At 45.4% G+C, this 21,575-nt stretch overlaps 1 protein-coding gene across 1 annotated transcript in view; it reads right to left on the minus strand.

Moving 5' to 3' along the window:
* TOP2B (DNA topoisomerase II beta) overlaps nucleotides 1–21,575 on the minus strand; it is a gene marked incomplete in the record, with an annotated part of 2,991,925 nt that overhangs the window by 2,562,913 nt on the left and 407,437 nt on the right.

A 21,575-nucleotide genomic window follows, 5' to 3' on the forward strand; every position in this document is an offset into this window, starting at 1 on the left:
TGCATTCTTTATAATGTACAACAAACTTGCATTCTTTATACCTTCAAAATGTACATTTATGTTCCAGTAAAATGACAGTCGTATACTTACCATATTGCTAGATCTCCATGCTTCATGGCTCCCTGGTCAACTTCAGGACAGCTTAACCACAGGCAGTCACTCAGCACCTTTAAGTTGTTCCTAAGTTCTATAACTCCTCTACTACTCCCAATGCATAATGCACCATTTTAACACACAGGCTCCACTAGATAACCCCAGGGTCATCTCTGCAAGGCCTGTCACAGTAAAAGACAAACAGGGGGAGGGGGCAGGTTCGAAGAGGGGGTACCTTGTGATTGCCCTTGGACAAATGAAGGAGAAGGGGGAACCACTGCTGTCTTGGCCAGTTGGGTGTCACCAGCAAGATTTTTTGGTGAGTCCTACTGAATCTTCAGCAGCACTTTATGTATTAAGGGAAAGAGTGGGAATGCATACAGAAATTTCCCCTTCCAGGTCATCGAGTAGACATCTGTCGCCAGTGACTTGGCGTCGTGTGTGTCCTGGTGCAGTACCCAGGAAGTTGCCTGTTTTTGGAGGCGGCGAACGGGTCTATTTGTGGTATATCCCACCTGTGGACCAGATTTAGGAAGACATATCTCTTTGAAGCATCCATTTGTGGTTGTCTGAAATGGTTCTGCTTAGATCATCTGCCTGGGAGTTGTGTTGGGATAATATGTAGGCTGCCTGTAGGGTAATTCCATATTAGGTGGCCAGGTAGGAAACTCAATTTATTACTATGACAAAATCTACAAATTTTTTAAGTTCACCACAACTAGTTCATGTCAACGTATTGACTTCCTGGATGTAACTCTTTATAAGGAGGAAAGAGGCACTATATCAACTACCCTATATAGGAAACCCTGTTGGCGTAATGGGTTATTATGCTACGACTGCATGCACAAACGACATCTCTCTCCCAACATTGTGAAAAGCCAACTGTTAAGGGTCAAAAGAGTCTGTGAAGGTAGTAATACATTTGATACAGAAATGAAACAAATGGAACAACATTTTGTAGAAAGAGGTTATAAAAAGCTTATAACACAAATGGCGCAGAGGAATATTTCTCACCATACTATTTACAACAGTCAAGATGCAAACACTATTAATGAGAATAGTTTTTCATCAAATAAGGTATATTCCAATTCTTTTGTTACTAATTTTACTACTAGTAATTATGCTATAAGGAATGTTGTCCAGAAACATTGGTCCTTACTAACTACTGGCCAAAATACATCTAGGATTGTGGGTGATGCACCACATTTTGTTTATAGGAATAATGCTAAAGTACAGTTTTGTACCTACCATAAATGTAGATGTTCGAAGATCCAGATTGCTGCAGTCCTTACACTTGGGTAGTCCGCTGTCCTCGGTCGGCCCGAATATCAAAGTATAAGGCTGACGTCGGTCAAGGCGCATTAGACTGACATCAGGACGTCAGGGTACAAATGCGCATGACCGACGTCATATCCTCAGTCTTTTCTTGCCCCAGATGTCAGAAGACCCTAAAAAGAAAGGTCAAAACCAAAAGACAGCAAACAACCAACCAACCACCCTTGCACTAATAATATGTACAAAGTATAAAATATACACAATATTTACAACTCAACCCACACAACCGCCTCTAAACACAGAGGGGAAGGAGGGAGGGTAAATTGGACTGCAGCAATGTGGATCTTCGAACATCTACATTTATGGTAGGTACAAAACTGTACTATGTTCTTCATCTCACACTGCTGCAGTCCTTACACTTGGGTAGAATCCCAAAGCAGAGGTAAGGGAGGATGGCAAAACTATAAAGAAGCAGGAGCTGCCAAAATGCCCTGTAAAATAGCAGTGGCAAAACCAGCCCTAGATTTAGAGTAAAGTGGAAGGTGATAATGCTTAGAGAAAGTATGCACTGAACTCCAAGTAGCTGCCTCCAAAATATCTTTAGTTGCCACCCCCCTTAAAAAGGCTGTCGAAGTGGCAGTAGCCCTAGTGGAATGAGGCCTAATCCCAGCTGGAATTTCCTTGCCATGATGGGAATAACAGAAAGCAATGCAAAACCCAATCCATTTAGAAATAGTTTGTTTTGACACAGGCTTGCCCTGAGAACTCAAAGCAAAAGAAACAAACAACTGCTGAGACTGCCTGAACCCTTTAGTTCTGCTCAAATAATATCGCAACTGCCTGTGTACATCTAAAGTGTGCAAAATCTTTTCCCCTTTATTTTGGGGATTTGCATAAAAAGTAGGCAAATGAATAGTTTGGTTTAAAGCCACACTAGAAACCACTTTAGGCATAAAGGAAGGATTAGTACAAAGATACCCTATCCTTATGGAAAATTAAGAAAGGCTCAACCGCCATAAGGGCCTGCAATTCAGAAACCCTTCTTGCAGAGGTAATGGCCAACAAAAAGCAGTCTTCCATGATAAATATTTCAACTCAGTAGTAGCTGCAGGCTCAAAAGGTTGTAGAGTGAGTTTCTCAAACACAAAATTGAGATCCCAAGCAGGAGTAGGAGCTCACGGGGGTCTTATATTTTTGCCCTCTAAGAAATTGCTTGAACAAAGGATGAGAAAACAATGGTGGGTCACAGTCATAGTGAGCCGAAATTGCTGCAGCATGAACCTTAATAGAAGAGAAGGACAAACCTTTGTCCAGTAACTCAGTAAGATATTGAAGAGCCACACTTAAATTAGGCTCAGAAACATCAAAATCCTTTGCTGCGCTCCAAAATAAAAATCTCTTCCATTTATCTGCGTACACTTTCCTTGTACTAGGCCTTCTAGCTTCCAAAATAACATTCAAAACTTGCTGTGGAAGTTGAGACCCTCTATGGTTCAAAACAGAACATGCCAGGCTGTTAGGTGAAGAGAGTGAAGCTTGACATTGAGTAAATGACTGTCCTCCTGAGACAACAGGTGTGGAATCGAAGGCAAAGGCCATGGAGGCTCCATTGCCAGACTTCTCAATAATGGGTACCAGTGCTGTCGAGGCCAATCTGGAGCTATTAAAATCATCCTTGGCTTGTCCTGTCTGACCTTTAGAAGTACCTTTGGGAGGAGAGGCAGAGGAGGAAATGCATACACATGAAGATTGCTCCAATTGAAAGAAAGAGCATCCACTTTCCAAGCTGTGGGATGAAACCTTTTCGTGCAAAACTTTGGCAGCTGGTGGTTTAGTGGAGAAGCGAACAGATCTATGTCTGGAGTTCCCCATGACACTGTCAATTTCTGAAATACATGAGGATCCAATTTCCACTCGTGGGGATCCATAATTAGCCTGCTCAACACATCTGCTAAGGAGTTCTGTGCTCCCGGCAGAAACCTTGCCTGAAGATTTAGCTGTAAACTGAGAGCAGTCTCCCACAAAATCATTGCTTGCCTGCATAGAGGATAAGAATGTGTTCCCCCTTGCTTGTTGATGTACCACATGACAGTTGTGTTGTCTGTTAGAATCAACACCTGCCCTGGAAGAAGTAACTCCTTGAAAGCTATTAATGCAAACTGGACTGCTAACATCTCCTTCAAGTTGATATGTAGATGATGTAGTCTGGCAGGCCACTTGTCTTGTATCCACTTTCCATTTAGATGAGCTCCCCAAGCTTTGTCTGAGGCATCTGTCGTTAGAATCTGACTCGCCTCTGGCCGGGTCACAGAGAGTCCCTTGTTTAGGTGACATTCCTGAGCCCACCACAAAATTCCTTTTGAATGCAAGGTATTATTTGAATGACAGTGTCCAGATCCTGGCAGTGCTGTGTCCATACATTCTTGAGATACCATTGTAGCTTCCTCATATGCAGTTTGGCATTGGGAAGCACCAGAATACAAGATGCCATGAACCCCAAGGCTTGAAGGACTGTCCTTGCAGTCAGCCTGGACTGATGAGACAATTGATGAAAGTAAAGGGAAAGATTCTTTTGTTTGTCCGGGGTCAACAAGGGCATCTGGGATGCTGTATTCAGTCTTACACCCACAAAGCACATGTCCTGAGAGGGTACTAGACTGGACTTTATTTCGCTCACAGAATACCCCAGGCATCTTAGCACTGCTATCACATATTCCAAATGATGAAGAAGTTCGTCCCTTCCTTGAGCCAGAATCAGGCAATCGTCCAAATAAGGATAGATCTGTATTCCTTTTAGCCTGAAGAAAGCTATCACTGGAGCCAGAACTTTCGTGAACACTCTGGGCGCAGTAGATAAGCCAAAGGGCAATGCAGAGAACTGATAATGAGAAGTCCCAGCCAAACGCAGATACTTCCTGCAACTCTGTCTGATAGGAACATGAAGGTAAGCCTCCTTGAGATCCAAAGTTACCATCCAATGATCTTTGCCCAGTAGAGGTAAAAGCTGTTGTAATGTCAACATTTTGAACTTGGGAATGTCCAGATAAGTGTTGAGGATAGATAAATCCAAAATTGGTCTCCACGTGTTCCCCTTCTTTGGTACTAGGAACAGGCGAGAATAAAATCCTAGGCCCACTTCTGGCATAGGGACTGGCTGTATGGCCCCTATTTGAAGTAACAGAGAAATTTGTTTGTGAGCCTCTATTCTTTGCTGAGGAGGAACTTCTGGCATGCCTTTGAAAGGAGGCAAGGTATGGAAATAAAACCTGTAACCTTGGTGTACGATATCCAATACCCATCTGTCTTGGGTAATTAAACTCCAATTTTCCTTGAAAAGTGTCAACCTTCCTCCCAAAGGTGCTGCCAGACGAGAAGGCTCTGGCAGCTGAAAAGGTAGGTCATTGGGTCTGTTTACTTAAAGGACTGACCCCTGCCCTCACCAAGACTGTGCAGGAGAACTCCCTGTTCTAGGCCTGAAAGAGCCCTGAGCTCTGCCCCTACCACGTCTAGATCTACCCCTAGACTGGGAATCATAAGAAGGATACGTCCACCCCTTGCTAGGCCAATTTCTACTAAACTTCAGAGGCTGAACCTGCAAAAAATCTTTAACAGTCTGCATAGACTTAGCCTTGTCTTCCATTTTCTTTAAGACTGCCTCAACAGGTGAACCAAACAACACATCAGATTGTAAAGGAGCATCTAAAATCCTTGTCTTAACATGGTCAGATAAATTCTGATCCCTCAGCCAGGCGTGCCTGCGAAGAACTGACCCAGTGGCAGCCACCCTAGACGAGGCCTGTACAGCATCAAAACCACATTGCAAAGAATGCTTACCCACCTGTTCAGAAACATGTACTAAATCTTGTAACTCTTTACACTCAATACCTTCCGCCAGAGCATCTACCTTAGACTTCGTGAGAAAGTAGATAGTTTTGGTATTTCAACATGTGAAACTGGCAATTCAAAGCCCTCATAGCAAGGGTGGAAGAAGTATAGACTTTCTTTCCCCATCTATCCAAAGCCCTGGCCTCTTTATCTGGAGGAACCGGATTTTTAACAACAGAAGCCTTAATAACACCCTTAGGCCCCTGACTAACAGTTTCTGGGTCCGCCCTAGGACTCAGAAAAAGATACTTATGAGCTTCAGGCACCCTGTAATACCTATCCGGTTTAACAGGAGCAGGAGGCAAAGAATCAGGATTGAGAAGCCTCTGCAAACACATCTTCCACAACATCCAGAACAGGAGGTATAGCCAAAGGCCTATGCTGGGGTAAAAACAAAAATTCCCTAAGAATTTTCCTGGAATCAGAGAAGTCCTGACCTTCCCACTTAAAATGCTCCCTCATGGAGTGAAGAGTCTCTGAAAAAGAAAAATCCTCAGGAGGAGAAGCAGAAGGAGTAGAATCATCCACATCAGAATCAGAATAAGGAGAATACTCCTGCAAGTCTTCAGCCGAAGACTCTGAAACATCCGAAGCCTGCTCAAAACTCCCCAACTCAGGTTCCACCCTAGGTCTCTTATCAGGAGGGGGCAAAGAACCTCTAATCAAAGTAATCAAATCTTCTGCCATTTTAAGCATATGCTTCTTGGGCACAGATCCTGAAGAACTAGGAGTGACACCAACTTAAGCTAAACCTGGCCTGCCTCTGGGAGAAGCCTTGGAAACAGAAGGAGAAGGCCTAACCACCCTAGGAAGGAGGGAGTACAGTAACCTGAGAGGCCCCTTCAGCCTGACCTGCCTCCTGAGAGGCCACATCCTGCAATAACAAAGTCTCCCCCTGGGACTCCAGAGAAACCTCCGGTGGAGCCCCCGGCCCCACCGACACCTCTAAAGAACCGGCGTCCGGTACGGACGGCTCTTCTTGCCTGGGCTTAGCTGCTTTGTCCTTGCGCTTCTTCGAAGAAGAGCGCCGGAGCATCCGACGGCATATTATAATTGCACCACTTCAAGACTAACCTGGCACAATCTAACCTTCTCTTAATAGTGCTTATTGAATCTAGCACAAAAGCGACACCCAACAACGTCGTGCTCAGGCCCTAAACAAGGAATACACAAAGTATGATAATCTCTATGCGGTATCTGCTTCCCACAAGAAATACAGTTATTCACTTTTTCTGACATCCGTAAACCACTGAGGCAAGAAAAACTAAAATATTCTAACGGGTACTTAGCCAACTTTGACTCGGTCTGAAACTCCGACCAAAATTTCAGAACGCTGAACGGCACTTGCAACGCTGCTTCTGCATCGGACCATGCGGCAAAAAAGACTGAGGATATGACGTCGGTCATGCGCATTTGTACCCTGACGTCCTGATGTCAGTCTAATGCGCCTTGACCGACGTCAGCCTTATACTTTGATATTCGGGCCGACCGAGGACAGCGGACTACCCAAGTGTAAGGACTGCAGCAATGTGAGATGAAGAACATCTTGAAGAGATTATTATATCAAGATAACAAGAAATCTATCTCAACAGCACATAACCCAGGTACACATCCATGCAAAAAGTGTAGCTTTTGTTCTGTAATCAGTAAACAGCAGGATTTCATTTGTCCTAATACATCTTTTAAGTTTATACCAAGATTTTATGCCGATTGTAGCAGCACAAACTTGATTTTCTTAGCTACTTGTGTTTCATGTTCTAGTTATTACGTGGGTAAAACCAGGCAGAAGCTAAAAGAACGCATCAGTAAACATCTATATGAGATGCGCAGACAGAATGATTGCAATGCCTTAGCGAAACACATTGATGCATCCTGGTCACCAGTTTAATTTTAGAGTGTTGCAACTGGTACATATTAATTGTAGAGGGGGAGATATGAATAATATTTTAGAACAAGTAGAATTGAGATGGATTTTAAGATTACAAGCACACAAACAGCCAGGAATTAATAATTATGTTAGCTAGAAACCTGTTTTGAAAGCAAGCAAGTTAAAATGGTAGTTTATGTATATACCTCTAAGAGATTAATTACTCTTTACTGTTTGATTGATTTTATGTGCATATAAATGTAAGCTCAGAACAGATGCCTGTAATAAGACGTGAGGAAGCATTTGCGAAAGCGCTTGTCTATTTGTTTTATGGTGTCTTTCAATAAAATTGTTCCTGCAGTCGTGGTTACCCAGCTGGTTCTTTGTTTAAGCACAAGGAGATAATGAAAAATGGTCCTGGTGGCAAAAAGCTAACGTGGGAAGCTTAAGTCCCCCTAGGGGAAGATGCTATATGGGGGATGGAAGGAGGGAAAAGTACAGTTTTGTACCTACCATAAATGTAGATGTCCGATAGATATGCAACTGCAGTCATAACATATGGGTTGTCCTGCCTCAGGCAGCCCTCGGTCGGCCGGATTCCAAAGTCTGGGTCAGACGTCGGCTGATGTCGCATTTCTCTCCGACGTCAGAGCGGCTGGAGTACATAAGCATCAGCCGACGCCATTTTCTTCAGTGTTTCTTGCCCCAGATGCCAGGTGCCCTCCAAGGAAGGCTGTAATCAAATTGGAAGACAAAAACAGGATTCCAGACAAATAAGTAAGCAATAAACAGATACACCATAACAGATATCCCCAGCTAAGAGAAACAGGGACAGGAGTGGACCCAAGGCATAGAGGGGTATGGAGGGAGGGAAAATCCGACTGCAGTTGCATATCTATCAGACATCTACATTTATGGTAGGTACAAAACTGTACTATGTCCTTCAAGAATGCAACTGCAGTCATAACATATGGGTTGAATACCATAGCTTAGCTGGGAGAGGAGGAATGCTCTAGGAAAGAGATGGTGTGGCAATCAAACCCTGCAGGACTGCCGAAGCAAAGCCTGCTCTGGATCTGGAGTATAAAGGGAGATTGTAGTGTTTGGAGAATGTATGCACGGAGCTCCATGTAGCAGCTTCTAGAATGTCTTTTGTAGGCACCCCTCTTAAGAATGCTGTAGAGGTGGCTGTATCTCTGGTGGAGTGTGGTCTGACATTGGCTGGAACATTCTTCCCATGGAAGGAATAACAAAATCTGATGCAATGTCCAATCCATTTTGAAATAGTCTGTTTGGAAATTGCTTTTCCTTGTACTCCAGGGGCGTAAGCTACAAAAAGCTGATCAGACTTCCTACGAGTCTTGGTTCTGTCCAGGTAGTAGCGAAGTTGTCTGTGAATGTCCAAGGTATGCAACAGTCTTTCCCCTTTGCTCTCAGGATTGGGGAAGAAAGTAGGCAGGTGAATAGCTTGATTTAAAGAAACCCTAGATACCACCTTTGGCATAAAAGTACGGTTGGTTCTTAAGGAGACCCTGTCTCTGTGAAAGATTATGAACGGTGGTATTGCCATTAGGGCCTGTAGTTCCGAAAACCTTCTTGCTGAGGTAATTGCCAACAGGAAAGCTGTCTTCCATGATAGAAATTGTAAGTCCACTGAAGCTGCTGGCTCAAAGGGAGGTAGAGTCAGTTTTTCTAGGACAAAGTTGAGGTCCCAAGCTGGCACTGGAGCCTTTCTTGGTGGCTTAATGTTCTTGATTCCCCTGAGGAATTGCCTTAAAGGATGTGAAAACACAGGCAGATCAGTGTTATATCTAGCTGAGATAGCTGAAGCATGTATCTTTATGGAAGAATATGAGAGTCCATTCTGTAGCATATCTGCCAAATATTCCAGGATGCGTGGGATGTTCAATAATGATGCATCATGTCCCTTGCTGGTATTCCAAATGCTGAATCTCTTCCATTTTGCTAAGTAAACCTTTCTGGTGGATGGTCTTTGAGCTTCTGTTAATATCCGCTGAACTTCCTTGGAGAGAGATAGATTGAGGTTATTCATGGGATCTCCCAGGCTGTTAGCTGCAGTGTCTGAAGGTTTGGATGCACTGTTTTGAAGTTGTGTTGAGTCAAAACTAGGGGCCATTGGGGAAGGGCCCACTTTTTGTTGTGACATATGCTCCGTAGTTGTGGGTACCAGTGTTGTCTTGGCCAGTCTGGAGCTATTAGGATCCCGTTTGGCCTCTCTGCTTTGATCTTTAGTAATACTGTGGTCATCAGTGGCAGAGGTGGGAATGCATAGACTTTTAGAAAGTTCCAGTTGAATGAAAGAGCATCTATTTTCCAAGCTTGTGGATGATATGTCCTTGAACAGAATTTTTGTAGATGATGGTTGAGGTGGGAGGCAAATAGGTCTACTTCTGGCCTGCCCCATGTCGAGGTGAGTTGTGTGAAGATTTTCGGATGTAACCTCCACTCGTGTGGATCTATGAAATTCCTGCTTAGGCTGTCCGCCAGCACATTGTCTTTGCCTGGAACAAACTGGGATTGCAACTGTATGTTTAGGCTCAGTGATTTTCCCAAAGATTCACTGTCAGTCTGCAAAGGGGTAAGAATGGGTGCCCCCTTGCTTGTTTATGTACCACATCACAGTGGTGTTGTCTGTCCGTATCAGTAGATGGCCTTGCTGAAGTTGTTGTCGAAAGGCCTCGATGGCATGCATTACTGCCAGCATTTCCTTTTGGTTTATATGCAGATGTGTTTCCTTTGGAGACCACTGTCCTTGTATACATCTGCCCTCCATGTGCGCCCCCCATCCAAGGTCTGAGGCGTCTGTGGTCATGGTCTGTGTTATCTGAGGTTTTTTGAATGACATACCTGTGTTTGCCTGGCTTACCAAGGCCCACCATAGGAATTCCTTTTGTAGGCATGGAATGAGCGGTATGGTTGTCTCTAGGTTGTTGCTGTGCTGAGACCATAGGCTTTTTAGGTACCATTGATGCTTTCTCATGTGTAGTCTTGCTAATGGAACCAGGAGAATGCAGGATGCCATGTAACCCAGGGCCTGTAGGAATCCTTGCAGTCATCTGGGTGAGTTTTGCCAAACCTTTGAAATAATGAGTTAACTTCTCTTGCTTGTCTTCTGTCAGGTAAGCCATTTGAGAGGCTGTGTCTAGATTGGCTCCTAAGAAGGTTATTTGCTGGGATGGCTGAAGTCTTGACTTTTGGAAGTTGACTGTGTATCCCAGAGCCTGTAGCAATTGTATGACATAGTTCAAGTTTTTTGTCAAAATCAATTTGTCGTCCGCTTGTATGAGGCAGTCGCCCAGGTATGGGTAAATTTGGATCCCCTGGAGCCTGCAATGAGCAATTACTGAAGCCAGGCATTTTGTGAATACTCTGGGCGCAGTAGATAAGCCAAATGGCAATGCTGAGAATTGATAATGCTCTGGCCCTGCAAGAAATCTGAGGTATCTTCTGCAGCTGTGGCTGATAGGACATGCAGGTATGCCTCCTTGAGGTCCAGAGTAATCAGCCAAGACCCCTTGCCCAGCATGGGAAGGAGTTGCTGTAGAGTCAGCATTTTGAACTTTGGCACTATGAGAATAGTGTTTAATGCGGACAAATCCAGTATTGGTCTCCACAGAGTTTCTTTTCTTGGAACAAGGAACAGTCTTGAGTAAAACCCCTGGCCTTGTTCTTGTTGTGGAACTCTTTCTATTGCTTTGATCTGAGCAAGCAGAGAAATTTGCTTGATAGCCTCTGCCCTCTGGTTTTGTGGTAGGTTTGGCATGCCTTGTTTTCTTGGTAAGGTATGAAAGTGGAACCTGTAACCTTGGTCTATAATGTCCAAAATCCATTTGTCCTTTGTCAATCTGTGCCAATTGTCTGAAAACAGAGAATTTTCTGCCCAAGGGAGCTTCTATTTGCTCCTTGGTCAGCGGAAGTAGAGGAAAGTCATTGAGATTGTCCCTGTGGGGCAGGGGAGACCCCTGTGTCACTTCTTTGGTTTGCTGGTTGCCATTGTCATCCCCTGTAAGAACCTCTGTATTGTCCTCTTCCTCGGCCACGCCTGTTTTTACCCCTTTGAAATCTTTCCGGATTAGGAAAGGACCAGTTTTTAGAAGGCCAATTCCTGCTGAATCTGGGTGGCTGAACCTGGAGGAAATCTTTGACCGTCTGAACTGATTTTGCTTTTTCCTCGATGGACTTTAACACATCTTTAGCATTAGTACCAAAAAGCTTGTTCTTTTCCAAAGGTGCATCAAGAAGTTTTGCCTTAACATGATCTGGTAGAGGTTGTTCTTTTAACCATGCATGTCTACGAATGACCGCCCCTGTCATAGCTGCCCTACATGAAGCTTCCAATGCATCATATCCACATTGCAGAAAGTGATTGCTGACTTGCTGAGAATTATGTACAGCTTCCTGCAAAGACTTCCTGTCTAAAGGTTCAGGAGAGGCCAATGCTTTCTGTAAATCATCTAACAGGTAATCCTGATATTGAAACATATGAAAGAGGCAATTCAGAGCGCTCATAGATAAAGTAGTGGAGGTGTAGACCTTTTTCCCCCCATCTCTCTAATGACCTAGCTTCCCTGTTGGAAGGCAAGGGATTTTAGGAGGTGGATGCTGAAACCCCTTTAGGTCCCTGAGAAATAGTTTCTAAATCAACAGCATGGGCCCTAAAGAAATGAGAATGTGTTTCTGGGACCCTATAATATCTGTCTGGCTTGGCTGGGGCAGGAGGAAGAGTATCCGGGGTAACACTGAAGTCAGAGTATAGGTCATCCAAAACATCAAGCACAGGAGGTATAGCCAGGGGCCTGTGTTGGGGCTTTTTAAGGAAGGTTCAAGGCTTTCTGGAATCAGAATATTCCTGGCCTTGCCACTTAAAATGTTCCCTCATGGTATGCAGAACTTCCCCGAAAGAAATATCCTCAGGAGGGGAGGCCGAGGGGATGGAATCTTCTGCATCCGAGTCCTCATAGGTCTGGAAGAGCTCTTCCTGGCCATCGGAGTGAACAGAGTCCTCAGAATCTTCATCTGAAGGGATAGGGTCAGAGGGTTCAACCCGGGGCCTCTTATCAGGAGGAGGCTGGGATCCTCTCAGGATGGGCCTGTGAACCTCTAATCATGGAAATTAAGTCTGCGGCCATAGTCATGATTTGTGTTTCAGGAGTAGGCTGAAGTAAGGCCTTAGCAGTAAGGTGATTGGTCTTGCTGGCTGCCTTAGCACGTGTGTAGGCCTTAACAGACAGGCCATAGGAGGCCTAGCAGCTCCACGTGCAGGAGTGACCTTATCTACAGCAATGGTCTCGGGCATTTCCTCGGTTTCAGTATCCGGAGGAAAATCTATAACTGGCGTTGGTGTGGCCTCCGGTATCGGAGGTGTCGGTAATGCGGTGTCTTCGGTTCGGAGCGGTGAAATAACCGTCTCAGGGGGAACCGGAGCACTCGCGGTAGGTTTTGGCGTGGAGTCGGTGGAAGACGCAGGCCAAGGATGTCGGTTCCGGTCTTTTCGTTTCTTAGGAGTCTGCGATGTCGGAAGTTCCGACGGCATTGTATAAGCAAATTTACCGCCGAAAAAGTCTTCAGCGAACTCCGCCCGGCGCCTAAGAGTGCACTTATTGAAGCGAGCACAGGCGACACAGGCCGAGACGTCGTGGTCTGGGCCAAGGCAAGGAAGACAGTAAGAGTGGAAATCCTTATGAGGTATTTGTTTACCACAAGACAGACAATTGTTAACTTTTTCAGCAATTTCTGACATCGGCTGAGGCAAGAAAAGGTCCCCAACGGGGTACTTAGCTTTTTTGATGACTTCGGATTCGAAGAATACAGGAGCTGACCGACCGGCACTTGCGAACTGCTTCTGCTTCGGGCACCGCGCGGCAAGAAAGACTGAAGAAAATGGCGTCGGCTGATGCTTATGTACTAAAGCCGTTCTGATGTCGGAGAGAAATGCGACATCAGCCGACGTCGGACCCAGACTTTGGAATCTGGCCGACCGAGGGCTGCCTGAGGCAGGACAACCCATATGTTATGACTGCAGTTGCATTCTTGAAGGACATCCATGACTGCAACAGTGAATACACTAACATCAATATTTATGGTAAGTGTACACAACTGAACTATGTTCTTCGTGTTTCACTGTTGCAGTCATCACCTGTGGGAAGATTCCCAAAGCTGAGGAGGGGGGTGGAGGAAAGGTTAGAGTCCTAGGCATGGGTCAGTAGGCCCTGCAGAAAGTACAGTTTTGTACCTACCATAAATGTAGATGTCCGAACTGGATAGCATCTGCAGTCATAACAACTGGGTTGTCCTGTCGTCAGGCAGCCCTTCAGTCGGCCGGATTCCAAAGTCCGGGTCCGGCTTCGGCTGATGTCGCACTTCACCCGACGTCATCTCTGTTGGTCTTCGGGTATAAAAGCATCAGCCAACGCCATTTTCCTCAGTGTTTCTTGCCCCAGATGCCAGTAGCCCTCTTGAAGGCTAAAATTTGGATAGATGCCAATGTTTCCAAAAAAGATAGAGGTAAACACAAAAATAAACATGTATGTACATATATACAAACAAATACACCATAAAAGACTCCCCCCCACCAGCTAGCTATTAGGAGGGTAAACACCCTAGGAGTACCACAGAGGGAAGGAGGGTAATCCTGACTGCAGATGCTATCCAGTTCGGACATCTACATTTATGGTAGGTACAAAACTGTACTATGTCCTTCATGGATGCATCTGCAGTCATAACAACTGGGTAGAATACCATAGCCAACTAGGGAGGAGGATAAAAGTAGATTATGGTGTGTTTAGGATCCCTTGCAGTACAGCAGTGGCAAACCCTGCTCGGGATCTGGAATATAGAGGCAAATTATAATGCTTGGCAAATGTATGCACGGAGGTCCAAGTAGCCGCCTCAATAATGTCTTTGGTTGCCACTCCTCGTAAGAAGGCTGTGGTAGTGGCTGTTGCCCTTGTAGAATGAGGTCTTATGTTCTGTGGAATTGGTTTTCCATGGAAGGAGTAACAGAATCGTATGCAATTTCCTATCCATTTGGAGACTGTCTGTTTGGAAATAGCTTTTCCTCCCTTCCTGTTGCATAGGCTACAAAAGTTGGTCAGTCTTTCTGCTATTTTTGTTCTGTCCAAGTAGTAGCGTAGCTGTCTATGTACATCCAAGGTATGCAGTATTCTTTCCCTCTGTTTTGTGGGTTGGGAAAGAAGGTAGGTAGGTGGATTGCCTGGTTTAAAGACACTCTGGATACCACCTTAGGCATAAATGTAGGATTAGTCCTCATGGACACTCTATCTTGGTGGAAGATTAGGAAGGGTTGCACTGCCATTAAGGCCTGTAGTTCTGAAACCCTTCTTGCTGAAGTAATTGCCAGTAGGAAAGCAGTTTTCCATGACAGGTGTTGTAGGTCTGCTGTTGCTGCTGGTTCAAAGGGTGATAGTGTCAACTTTTCTAGCACAAAGTTTAAGTCCCAAGCTGGTAATGGTGGTTTCCTTGGAGGTTTTACATTCTTGATTCCTCTGAGGAACTGCCTGAGCAAAGGGTGCGAAAAAACAGGTGGATCAAAGCTGTATTCTGCTGAAATAGCTGATGCATGTATCTTGATGGAGGAGTAGGACAGGCCTGAATGAAGAAGTTCGCCAGATACTCCAGAATGTTAGGCATATCTATGTTTGACACATCTTTTCCTCTTTCCGTACTCCAAATGACAAACCTTTTCCATTTTCCAGCATAGTTTCTTCTTGTTGAAGGTCTGCGTGCTTCAAGAATAATGTCTTTAACTCTTTGGGAAAGTTCTGGATTAGCTGCTGCTATGTGATGCTCCATGCAGTCAGTTGCAACGCGTTTTAGGTTTGGATGTATGGTGCTGTAGTTGTTCTGAGTTAACATCAAAGGCATCAGGGTATTGGCCACATATTGTTCGAGACATGCTCCTCAGCAGTGGGTACCAGTGTTGTCTTGGCCAGTTTGGAGCTATCAGGATTATCCTTGGACGTTCTTCCTTGATTTTTAGTAGTACTTTGTGTATCAAGGGAAGAGGTGGGAATGCATATGCTGTTAGGCCTTTCCAGCTGAAGGAGAGCGAATCCACTTTCCATGCTAGTGGGTGGAATGTCCTTGTGCAGAACTTTTTGAGCTGGTGATTGAGAGGTGACGCGAATAGATCTATCTGAGGCATTCCCCATTTCTTTGAGATAGTCTTGAAGATGTCCGGGTGCAGCTTCCATTCGTGGGCATCCGATGTGGTTCTGCTTAATATGTCTGCTAGAGTATTTTCTTTTCCCGGTACAAATATTGCCTGTAACTGGATGTTGTAGCTGAGTGCCAGGGCCCACAGCTCCAAAGTCATTCTGCATAGGGGGTATGAATGAGTGCCTCCCTGTTTGTTGATGTACCACATGACTGTGGTGTTGTCTGTCCTTATCATCAACTGGCCCTCTTGGAGAAATGGTTTGAACTTTTGGATTGCCAGCTTTACTGCCAGCATTTCTTTTAGGTTGATGTGCAGGTGAAGTTGATCCTGTGTCCACAATCCTTGCACGCATTTGTCCAGCATGTGGGCCCCCCATCCTAGGTCTGAAGCATCTGTTGTGATGGTCTGGCTTGCTTGACATCTGCGAAAGGGTAGGCCTGGGTTTGACTGACATGCCTGAGCCCACCATAGGAACTCCTGCTTTAAGCATGGAATTAGTGGGATTTCTGATTCTAGGCTGTGTCTGTGTTGGGACCATAAATTCTTTAGGTACCACTGTAGTTTTCTCATATGTAGTCTGGCAAATGGGACCAAGATTATGCATGATGCCATGAAGCCCAAGGCCTGCAGTACTTTTCTTGCTGTTAACTTGTTCAGTTTTGTTAGTGCCAAGAAGTAAAGAGGGAGTTCTTTTGTTTTGTGTACTCAGGAATGCCATTTGTTTTACAGTGACCAATTCAGCCCAAGAATGTCCTTGTTTGGGATGGTATCAGCCTTGACTTTTGTAAATTGACTGTGTATCCCAGTGCTTGTAGCAAGTAAATGACCCTTTGTAAATCTGTTGTCAGCTTGCTTATGTTGTCCCCTTGTAGCAGGCAGTCGTCCAGGTATGGGTAAATTTGAATTCCTGTAGTCTGCAATGGGCGATTACTGATGCCAGGCATTTTGTGAATACTCTGGGCGCAGTAGATAAGCCAAAGGGCAATGCTGAGAATTGATAGTGCTCTGATCCTGCAAGAAATCTGAGGTATCTTCTGCAGATTGGTCGAATGGGGACGTGCAGGTATGCCTCCTTGAGATCTAGAGTTACCAGCCAAGACTCCTTGCCCAGCATGGGAAGAAGTTGCTGTAGGGTCAGCATTTTGAATTTTGGGACAATGATGTATGTATTTAAGGTGGACAGGTCGAGAATTGGTCTCCAACTTTTTCCTTTCTTGGAACTAGGAATAGTCTGGAGTAGAACCCTTTCCTTGCTCTGCTGTTGGCACTCTTTCCACAGCTCTCATGTTTGCTAACTCCATTATCTGTTGTAGTGCCTCTGTTTTTGATTTGGAGGTAGATTTGGCATTCCTCTTTTGACTGGTAAAGTGTGGAAGTGAAACCGTAACCTTGATCTATGGTTTGTAAAATCCACTTGTCTTTTGTTATGTAGTGCCAGTTCTTTGAAAATAAGGTTAACTTTCCGCCTAGAGGAGCTGCTATTTGTTCCCTGGTAGGCGGATTTAGGGTTAAGTCACTGTGGTTGTGCTGATGTAGTGGCAGTGGTTGTGTCTGTGCCTCTGTTGTTACCTTGCCACTGTCGTCCTCTGTAGGCACCTCCTCTGGATTGGTTTCTGCCTCTGGAACGTCTATTCCTGCCCCTTTGAAATTTTGTGGAGTCAGGAAAGGACCAATTTTGGCAGGCCAGTTCCTGCTAAACCTTGGGGTTGAACCTGCAAGAAATCTTTAACCGTTTGAACAGATTTTGCCTTTTCTTCCATTTTCTTCATAACCTGCTGGGCAGGTGTACCAAACAAACTTGTCTTATCCATAGGAGCATCTAGCAACTTAGCTTTAACATGATCCGGTAAAGCTTGCTCCTTTAGCCATGCATGCCTTCTTATCACTGTGCCAGTCATGGCTGATCTAAATGAAGCCTCCAGTGCATCATAGCCACATTTTAAGGAATGGTTGCTAACCTGTTGTATGTTATTTACCATTTCTAATACATATTTCTTATCAAGAGATTCATCAGTGGTTAGTTTTTAGTTAACTGATCAAGCATAAACTCTTGGTATTGTATCATGTGAAACTGACAGTTTAAAGCTCTAGCTGAGAGAGTAGCTGAAGTGTAGACCTTTTACCCCATCTGTCTAATGACCTTGCTTCCCTTTCAGAAGGAATAGGGTTTTTAGCTATGGTCGCTACTGCCTTGGGACCCTGGGATATAGTTTCGGGTCTGCAAGTGGGGCCTTGTAAAGGTGGTGATGAGTATCTGGCACCCTGTAAAATCTGTCTGGTTTGGCAGGGGCTGGGGTAAAGAATCTGGAGCGGAGCAGACATCATTGAAAGCATCATCCACCACAGAGAGAACAGGAGGTATAGCTAAGGGCCTGTGCTGTGGGAGGTGCAGAAAGGTCCTAAGTCTTTTCTGGAGTCTGAAAAATCCTGTTGCTGCCATTGGAACTGCTCTGCATGGCATGTAAGGTTTCCCCAAAGGAGAATTCTTCTGGTGGGGAAGCAGCTGGAATGGATTCTTCAGCATCAGAATCTTCAAAATTGGAGAAAGGAGCCTCTGGCTGGTCAGTTATGTCTGATTCGTCAGCAGAATCATCAGAGGACACTGGCTCAGGGGGCTCTGCCCTAGGTCTCTTCTCTGGGGGCTGAGAGGCCCTGTCTGGGTGAGATTGAGATACTCTAATTAATGAAATTAAATCTTCTGCCAAAGTAAGCATTTGAGAACTAGAAGAGGGCCTGGTTGTGGGGGGTTTAACAGGCACTGTCTTAGTAGTCTTGGCTGCTTTAGCCCTGGCGAAGGCCTTAATGGACATGGTTGCTGGAGGCCTAGCAGCACCACGTGCTGGGGTAGAGACATCCAAGGGAATGGTGTCTGATAAGTCAGTGGCAACCACCGTAGTGGATAAAATTTCTGAGGCCGATTCAAGAGTGGTAGCAGGGGCCTCAGTTGTAGAGATAGGTTCAGCTGTACTTTGATCAGTTTTCTCGGTTTCGCCGAAACCGAGACACTCATGATTTGCTTAACCATGGTTTCGGCCGAAACCGCGGACCGCGAGTGTCGGTCTTTATCTTTGCGTTTGTTGGCAGATTGGGTAGTCGGAGGATCCGACGGCATAATGTACGCAAAATCAGAACCGAAAAACTGTTCTGCAAACTCCGACCGACGCCTAAGCGTTCGTCGGTTGAAAGAAGCACAGGCCGAACAGGCTGCTACGTCGTGGGCTGGGCCTAAACAAGGCAGACAATAAGAGTGGAAATCTTTATGAGGTATTTGTTTCCCACAGGTTAAACAATTATTAACTTTTTCTGACATCGGCTGAGGCAAGAAAGAGTCCCCAACGGGGTACTTAGCTTTAGAAGTCTTCGAAGTAGTATTCGGTAGAAATAATCTCTGGATCCGACCGACCGGCACTTGCGAACAGCTTCTGCTTCGGGCGCCACGCGGCAAGAAAGACTGGGGAAAATGGCGTCGGCTGATGCTTTATACCAAGACCAACAGAGATGACGTCGGGTGAAGTGCGACATCAGCCGAAGCCGGACCCGGACTTTGGAATCCGGCCGACTGAAGGGCTGCCTGACGACAGGACAACCCAGTTGTTATGACTGCAGATGCATCCATGAAGGACATCTGCAGAGACAAAGCCTGCCCTAGACTTAGAAAAAAGTGGTAGGTGGTAATTCTTTGTAAAGGTATGGACAGAAGTCCAGGTGGTAGCTTCCAAGATGTCCCTGGTGGAGACTACTCTGAGGAAGGCTGGGGAATTGGAGGCTGCCCTAGTGGAATAGGAACAAATAGACTTGGGGGGGGGGGGGTTTCCATGTAGTCTGTAGTAGAAATGGATACAGTGTGATATCCATTTGGAAATGATTAGTTTAGAAATGGGATTCCCCTCTGCCCAGGGGGAAACCTGACAAGTAGTTGGTCTGTTTTTCTGAATGGTTTAGTACAGTCCAGAAAGTATCTGAGTTGTCTGCGCACATCTAGCGAGAGAAGAATTATTTCCCCCTTGTTTTGAGGGTTGGGAAAGAAAATGGGTAGGTGTATGGCCTGGTTGAGGGTCACATCAGATACCACCTTGGGCATAAAGGAAGGGTTAGTCCTAAGGGAGACGCTGTTTGCATGGAAAATGATGAAAGGCTCAACAGCCATGAGAGCCTGAAGTTCTGATACCCTTCTGGCTGAGGTGATAGCTAATAGGAAGGCAGTCTTCAAGGAGACTTATTTTAATTCTGCATAAGAAGCAGGTTCGAAAGGAGGTAAGGTTAGTTTTTCTAGAACACAATTCAGGTCCCAGGGTGGCGTGGGAGGCCTTCTGGATGGTCTGACATTAGAAGCTGCTCTGAGGAACTGCTTAATCAAAGGATGAGAGAATAGAGGTGGGTCTGAATCCTAATGGGCAGAAATGGCAGAGGCATGGATTTTAATAGAGAAGAAAGAAAGGCTATTATTGAGGAACTTGGCAAAGTAATCCAAAATAAGAGAAATGGGAGGTACTGGCCCCCTTTACACTGGTTGCAGGAGAAGAATCTTTTCCATTTCTCTGTGTATGATTTTCTGGTGCTGGGCCTTCTGGCCTCTGTGGTGATGTCTATGTTTGCTTAAAAGGGACTCCTTGAGGCTTTTAAGGTACAAGCCATGCTGAAAGATTGAGAGTCTAAGTCTGAGTGCAGTATCTTCCCCCTCACCTGGGTCAAGAGGTCTGAGATCAGGGGAAGCTGCTTGGGGGGCTGTAAGGTCAGGCTGTGCAGTAAAGGGTACCAATGTTGTCTGGGCAAATCTGGAGCAATGAGGATGACCTTTCGTCTCTCCTCCTTTACTTTGATCAGTACCTTGAGAATAAGGGGCAGGGAAGGCGTACACAAAGAGGGAGTTCCAGGGGAAGGTCAAGGCATCCACCTTCCATGCTAATAGGTGATGCTCCCTGGTAGAGAACGTTTCCAGCTGGTGGTTGAGGTCCGAGGCAAAGGGATCCACTTCCGGAGTCCCTCACTCCGGAGTGATTTGCAGAAAGATTTCCCTGTGGAGCTGCTATTCGTGGGGGTCCCGTAAGTCTCTGCTTAGGTGGTCTGCCAGAGCGTTGTTGAATCCTGGTAGGTATTGGGCAATTAGGTGTAAACCCATGGAGGTGGCTGTAAGCTGGAGGCTCATGGCTAGCCTGTACAGGGAGAAAGAGTGGGTCTCCCGTTTGTTAATGCACCACATTACTGTGGTGGTGTTTGTTTTTATAAGGAGAATCCCTGGCCTGAGATGGGATTTGAAGGATGTCAGAGCCTTTTGTACACTGCCATCATTTCTTTCTGATTGATGTGCAAGTGAAGTTGCTGAGCATCCCAAAGACCTTGGGTACACCTGTCTGCTAGGTGAGCATTCCAAGCAATGTCTGAAACGTTGGTGGTGATGGTCTGGCCAAAAGGGTGGAGGATGAAGGGAAGACCCTTGTTCCTAGCAAAGGTTTCTGCCCACCAGAGAAATTAGTCCCTCACACGTGATCAGGGATAGGACAGAGGTGGGAGGATGACATAATGGTTAAGGTGTTTACCTTAAAGACACAAGGTGCAGGGTTTGATTCTCACGTGGGGTAACTGGCTTGGCTTCAAATGGCCCAAAAGGGCAGTTAGCCTAGTACTAATCTATGACCATCATCAGAGGGAGAGAGGTCTCTACAGACAGAGTGCTAGCACTAAAGGTTCTTTAAATGCCACTGAAGTTTTCTCATGTGAAGCCTGGCCAGGGGAATGAGAAGGATGCAAGATGCCATATAACCCAGTGCTTGCAGGAATTTCCTTTCAGTGAGGTGACTTTCTGGATGCCAGCTGGGTAAAGTAGAGAGGCAGGATGCTCTGCTTTTCTGGGATAGGAAGGCCATTTGGGATGCTGTGTCTAGCACAGCTCCCAAGAAAATGATCTTCCTGGTGGGGTTTTGTTTTGATTTCTTCTCATTGACAGTGAACCCTAGGGAAGTTAGGAGTGATTTGACAAAGAGAAGGCCCTGGAGCAGCTTTTCCTCTGCACTCTGCCTGAATGAGGCAGTCATCCAGGTAAGCGTACATCTGTATACTTCTCTGTCTGCAGAATGCTATAGCTGGGGCCAAGCATTTGGTGAATACTCTGGGAGCAGTAAATAAGGCAAAGGGCAGCGTAGTGAACTGAAAGTGTTATGAGCCTACTCTGAAGCACAAGAATTTTCTGCAGGATTCCCTGATAGGGGAGGTAGGCATCTTTTAGGTCTAGGGTCACTAGCCAGGAATTTTTTGTTA

Source organism: Protopterus annectens, chromosome 3.part1, assembly GCF_019279795.1.
Source record: "Protopterus annectens isolate FY-2018-M chromosome 3.part1, PAN1.0, whole genome shotgun sequence".
NCBI classification, from domain to species: Eukaryota; Metazoa; Chordata; order Ceratodontiformes; family Protopteridae; genus Protopterus; species Protopterus annectens.